The following is a 6000-nucleotide window of genomic DNA, read 5'->3' as shown; positions in this document are numbered from 1 at the left end:
CATAAGAGTAAAATCTGCTCTAGGCTGGGACTGGGACAAAGAAAATCCCCACTCACGTGACGCTAACCCCATGCCAGTGTATATATAGGCTGTGTATTTTATACTTAAGTTACTTAAAAAGAACTTTAAAGCCAAAACGCTGTTAAAAAGTACATTGTGTGCTCCGTTGTAAAGATAAATTCATTATTTAAACTTGAAAAGGTGACTCATCTAACATCTATTATAAAAAGGAATAAAAACACACACACACACCACGAGATTTCCAAGGAGCCCAGTGATTTAGTGTCTCTCTCTTTCTCTCCCCACACTTCTTGCCTCCTGCACAAGGATCTATTGAGAAGCTGCAGAACAAACGTTCCCTTATGCAGCTCCAAAAAAGTCTCCGGCAGTTTGTCGGAGACAGCTGCCTCCAAGCACGCTATGGTTACTCATTAACCGGGTCTCCCCGGGCAGGGGAAGAAGGAGGAAACTCAATAGACCCTAAACCAGAGGGGAAAAAAAAAAAAATAAAGAAAAGAAAATAAATACATCAGGTGTCCTGGAAAATAAAGTGGAAAAAACAGGTGGCACGGTGAGCACCTCCGAGGCAGAGGGTCCGGCCGCGATGGGCAGTCAGCAACCGGAGCAGAAGGGGACAATGACGCGGAGGGTAAACGTATGGGGACAAAAGAGTAAGATTATTAAAGGGGAAGAAAAGAAAGAGACGGGACAGAGAGGCACTTGTGCTCGGCGGCGCTTTATATGCTCAGGGTGCCGGGGGAGGATTACTTCATTGCGGGAAGTTGCCCGGCTCTGCTCCCCGATGGGGGGGACTCATTCCCTCCCCCCGGCCACGCTTTGCATAAGAATGAGGGGCTGCTCCGCCGGGGAGCCCTCTCTGGTGGGTCAGGCCATTCTGGGGCCTCTGGGCTGCCAGGAGAGCCGGTCACCCATCCCGTGAGGAGAGAAGGACAGGCAGGTCCCCTCCTGCCCCCCCAGCACATGCCTGCGCAGGGGCTTCCACCTCCTCCATGGCAGAGCCATGGCTTGTTCTGGTGCTGGACCTCCAAGATGAGATGCTGTGGGGACAGGCTGAGGGAGTTGGGGGGGTTCAGCCTGAGAAGAGAAGACTCCAAGGAGACCTCAGAGCCCCTTCCAGTCCCTACAGGGGCTCCAGGAAAGCTGGGGAGGGACTCTGGAGCAGGGAGGGAGCCATAGGATGAGGGGGAAGGGTTTTAAGCTGAAAAAGGGGAGATTGAGATGAGATCTGAGGAAGAAATTCTTGGCTGTGAGGGGGGTGAGCCCCTGGCCCAGGTTGCCCAGAGAAGCTGTGGCTGCCCCATCCCTGGAGGGGTTCAAGGCCAGGTTGGATGGGGCTTGGAGCAACCCGGGCTGGTGGGAGGTGTCCCTGCCCAGGGCAGGGGGTGGCACTGGGTGGGCTTTAAGGTCCCTTCCCACCCAAACCAGTCTGTGGTTCTATGAGTCTATGCTCCAGCTGAAGGGTGGGTGGAATGCTGCCCTGTCCACCTGCCACCAGACACTCCCCTGGCCATCACCACCTCCTTTGTCTGCTCAGTCCACCGTAACCCTTGGCAGAAGAAAATACATCCCCCGACTGGCTGCTCCCTGCGCCTTCATTTCTCACAGCCGGCAGCCACAGGTTTTGGGGAAGAAGGCATCCCAGAACCCTGCATCCATCTGCTTGGCAGCTCCACGGCAAGGCAGGGGTCACCGCCACGTCCCCAAACGCCTGGGGACACTGGGCAGCATCTCCTGCCCTCCTCCTGGGCCGAGGTGGGACGCGGCGGGGGCAGCCCTGCCTGCCCACCCCCTGCCCAGGGGAGCGGGGACCGGCTGGTGCCAGCCTGGCGTCTCCGCCAGATCCTGGCGGAGAACAATAATTATAGTCGCAATAAAATGCTGAATATAGCTGCGAACAAGGGCAGTAAATCAGCCCTGCCTGCCATCCACAGCCCGGTCCACCGAGCCTCGGCCACCGCCAGAATTAATTCTCTGTTTTCTATTTGCTCTCCCCGGAGATAAGGGGAGGGAAAGTGGGGGGGTGGGCAAGGGACTGTAATTATCTCCCTGCCTTTTGTCATGTGCTTTTTTTTGAAACAATTAAAGGATTGCAGGCAAAGGAATGGGGTGGGGATGGAGCAGAGCCAGGACCGAAGCCCTCAGGACTTTGCAGGATCCGTCCCGAGCTGAGAGCGGGGGCCTGGGGCCACCTTCTCCTGCAGGAGCCCCGCACGGTGGGGACGTTGGCCCCGGGGACCTTTCTGCAGCCATGGCCATGCCATGCTGGGGCACCCTGGGGACAACCCCAGACCACTGTCCCCAGGGCCAACAGAATCCCTGGGATGAAGCCTTCCAGCTCTCCCGGGAGCACAAGCAGCTCTCGCTGAGGCAGCATCTCCCATCCCGGAGATGCGCATTTCCCAGGAGTGGGGGCCACAGGGGGGGAAGCAGATATTCCTACCCATGGCCCTACCTGTAGGCACCCCCGGACAGAGCCATCGGAGGCGGACAGGCCACAGAAAACCCCTGCCAAAGGGATCAGCAAAGGGGAGCAGCCCCTGCTGAGCCCATCTCGGGGAGAAGCCACCCTGGCCGGGCTCCGCAGCCCCCGCACCCCAAAAACGGGCAGCACCAACCGTGACCCCGAGTCACCAACGATGCACCAGGTATTTATTATCTGCTCTCTCCAGGGCTGGGATCTGCCCGGGAAAGGGGAGGCAGAGGCTGGGAGGCAGCTCTCTCCCCATCCAGCTCAGCTGGTGCTCCGCTGAAACAGGTACCTTGTGATTAGGGTTGGTTTGGTTTTGTTTTTTTTTTTTTTTTGGTGAAATGTTAAACATCTGGAGCACAGTGGTACAAGGCAGCCTTTGTGCAGCTGGTAAATTATCTGCAATAAAACAGCACTTGTTTCAGAAAGCTTCAAGGAGAGGAGGGGGGGGGGGAAGAGAGGAGAGAGAAGCCACCCCCACCAGAGGAGGAACCTGGGACCTCTCCTCGGGTCTCACCAGCGTTTTCCACGCCGAGCGGGGCGGCTCCATGCGTTAACGGCAGCCTGAGACCCTGCAGAGACCCCTCTGTGTTCCTCACATCCTAAACCCGTGCAAATGGGGTCCCAGCCGTGCCCGAGGCACGCCGTGCTAAGCAGCCCCATGGAGCTGGTCCTGGCTGTGTGAAATAATTGTGATTAAATACTCCGCATTTGGCTCTGGAAGGGACATCGTCCCCTCCCGGCTCGCAGCTTTGTGGCAGAAAGGGCTGTTTCCCACTGGTATTTTCAGATTTCTTGGCTTGAGAACTCAGTGCTGATCAAATACTAATTAAAAGGTTGATGTCCTTAAGAAATACGTGCCCAGCCCGCGGTACCGAGCAGATGGGGCTTGGGGAAGCTGGAGCTGGTGGTCCCCGAGCGTGGCGGATGCTCCTGCTCCCTCCTGCAGCACCCTGGAGCCACAGCATCCCGCTCCCCATGGGAGACTGCGGTGCTGCACCGTGTCAGCTTGTCATCTTCTCTGAGCACAGCCCCCGTCTAAGCCTGGAAATGAAGAGGCAGCCGGGTTTGGGAATTTTGCATCTTTCCTCGGCTGAAAGGCAAGGCAAGGCAGCACCTCCTCTGTTATTTCTTTCTGGATTTAGGTTCAGATGCACCGCGCTGGTATTTTGGCGTGGAGGTGGAGTCTCTGCTCACCTTGGCACAAAGCAGAAGGGAAAAAGATTTGCACAAGGGGGGAAAAAAAAAAATTTAAAAAATCCCTTTTGCTCACCGGCCTCTTCTGAGCCTGGGGAAGCAGCAAGAGCAAGGACGGGTCTCAGAGGGAGCGAAACACCTGAGGGGATTTGGAGCCGAGGTCTATCTAACAGAACAAGCACACTTGGGAAGGTGGGGGGGTGGTCCCTCCCTTGGCCCCATCCCTAAGCCCAGGGACAGGATGGCACCTCGCTGGACCACAGCATCATCCCAGCCCTGGCTCCTGGTGCCAGCGTGGCCAGTCCGTGAGCACCCCATAAAGCCAAACGGGGCCAGAGCTGCTGCCGGCAGGGGAGAAAAATCCCCCCAAATCTCTTTGTCTCCCTTCCACCCACCAGCGCTGCCTTTACACAGCAATTACCGAGGCCTCGGGGGCTTTCACACCCAGTCACCTGGGCCTCCTTGTTCTAAACAACTTAATTTGTTTAATGACTCGGGAGGCCCCGGGGCCCCCTTGTTGTCTGGATTTGTTTCCCTGGTCTCCGAAAGGTTTTTTTTCGGAGGTGCAGGCAGCCACCACCCAACCTTTGGGGGAGAAGTCTTAAAACTTGTCTTGGTTCAGGTCCCACCAAAGCCCAAGGGGTCTCTGACCTCCAGGGACACCCCAGTGACTCCGGATTCAGGGAAAAGGACCTGCAAACCCATCCAGAGGGTTTGTCCGTCCTCTGGCGGAGCCGAGCCGGTCGGTAGGGATGGAGGCAGAGCAGCTCCGGGACACACTATGGCCTGGAAAGGAAAGGGGAAAATAAAACACACAATGAGATGCTGCTGCGTGCTCCGAGTCCAACCTCCCGCCTGCCCCTGCTGCCAGCCCGGACCGAAGCACCGGGTCGAGAGAAACTGGGATGCTCCAGCCCCCGCTGTCGTTTAACCTTGGGAAAGAAAGGGAAATAAAAAGGGATGGGGATGCCAAAGCCTTTTGCCGATCCTGCACGGAGCCAGGGACCAGCGCTGGGGCCTGGGGCCAGCAGAGATGGGGGTGCTGGCAGAGGTGGGGGTCCCAGCAGATATGGGGGTCCCGGCAGAGGGGGGGTCCCTGGGAGAAGCCCGGAGCGGTGGGGAGTCCCGCACCCCGGCCGTTACCAGCACCTCCCTCCATTGTTTCCCAACCGGCATTTTTCCATATGACCTAATCTTCCCTTGGCTCTCGCTGGTAATTTTATGGCAGGGAAATTATTTTGCAGTAAAAGGAAAGCAGATCCAGGCCATTCTCTTCTCTCCTATTTTCATCCGGGGTTTGGAGCGGAGGTTTTGGTTTGTGCTTCAGGCGCAGCAGAAGGGCTGCGGGAGAGGAGATGGGGAGCGAGCGTGTGCCGGGTCTGCAACGCTTTCGCTGTGCCTGTAAGAACACGAGAAGGCAACAGCGAGAGAGAGATTCAAACAATTCGCCCATGCAAACCAGCTCCGGCCACAAAAGCTTTTTAGTTATCATCAGCATTTTGTAAGATTATATTAAAATAAACCTTCGGGCTCAGTTCCCTGCCCTCAAGAGCCTCCTTGTAGGATCACAAGGCACAGAAACGTAGCCCGGAAATCTCAACCGAGGACATACGAAGAATATTTTCTCCCTGTTCTTGCACGAACGACTGCCCTCCGCACTGTAAAAGCCTTAGAACAAGAAAAGAGGTACTAAGACCAGAGCTGTGCAAGCTGCAGATCCCACAATGTGTAATTTTCCCTCTTTTCCCCTTAGGAACAACCCTCCAGATCGAAGAATTTGCAGCGGAGCCGGTGCTGGACTGGTGGCGTTTCACCCTTGCGTCGACGTTTCCCACCTCACACAACACATAAGGAACCGTGTGGAGAAAGTCCCTCTGAGATGGCGGGGGGGGACCTTTCCACATTCACCCCCCCCCCGCTTCTATCCATCCGCTGAAATGAAGTTTTTTTAGGTAAAGCGTCCAGGAGAAAGGGAACCAGGGGATCATCCATGAGCTGCAGTCCCAGCAACCCAGCACGGACAGGAGCACGGAGCTTTTCAAGGGTTGGTTGGCCATGCGAGACTAAATACACGTCCTTAGAGCCTGCCAATATATACCTAAAAAGAGAAACTGGCGTTAAATCTCCCCTAGAAACTCAACGACCGTGTAATATCAGCCCTAGGAGAAGGGAATGCCGAGCCATAATTTATTTTCTTCCCTCCGTTCCCCCAGAACCCGGCTTGTTCCTGAGGTTGGGGTGCCCACGCCGGGGACAAAGCAAGGCCACGTGGCACGGCCGGGGCCGGCGCGATGGACTGGGGACTCCGGGCCGGG

Source organism: Larus michahellis, chromosome 14 (assembly GCF_964199755.1).
Source record: "Larus michahellis chromosome 14, bLarMic1.1, whole genome shotgun sequence".
Taxonomy (NCBI): Eukaryota; Metazoa; Chordata; class Aves; order Charadriiformes; family Laridae; genus Larus; species Larus michahellis.
The sequence above is the reverse complement of the archived record's forward strand: the minus strand, read 5'-3'. Positions refer to the sequence as shown.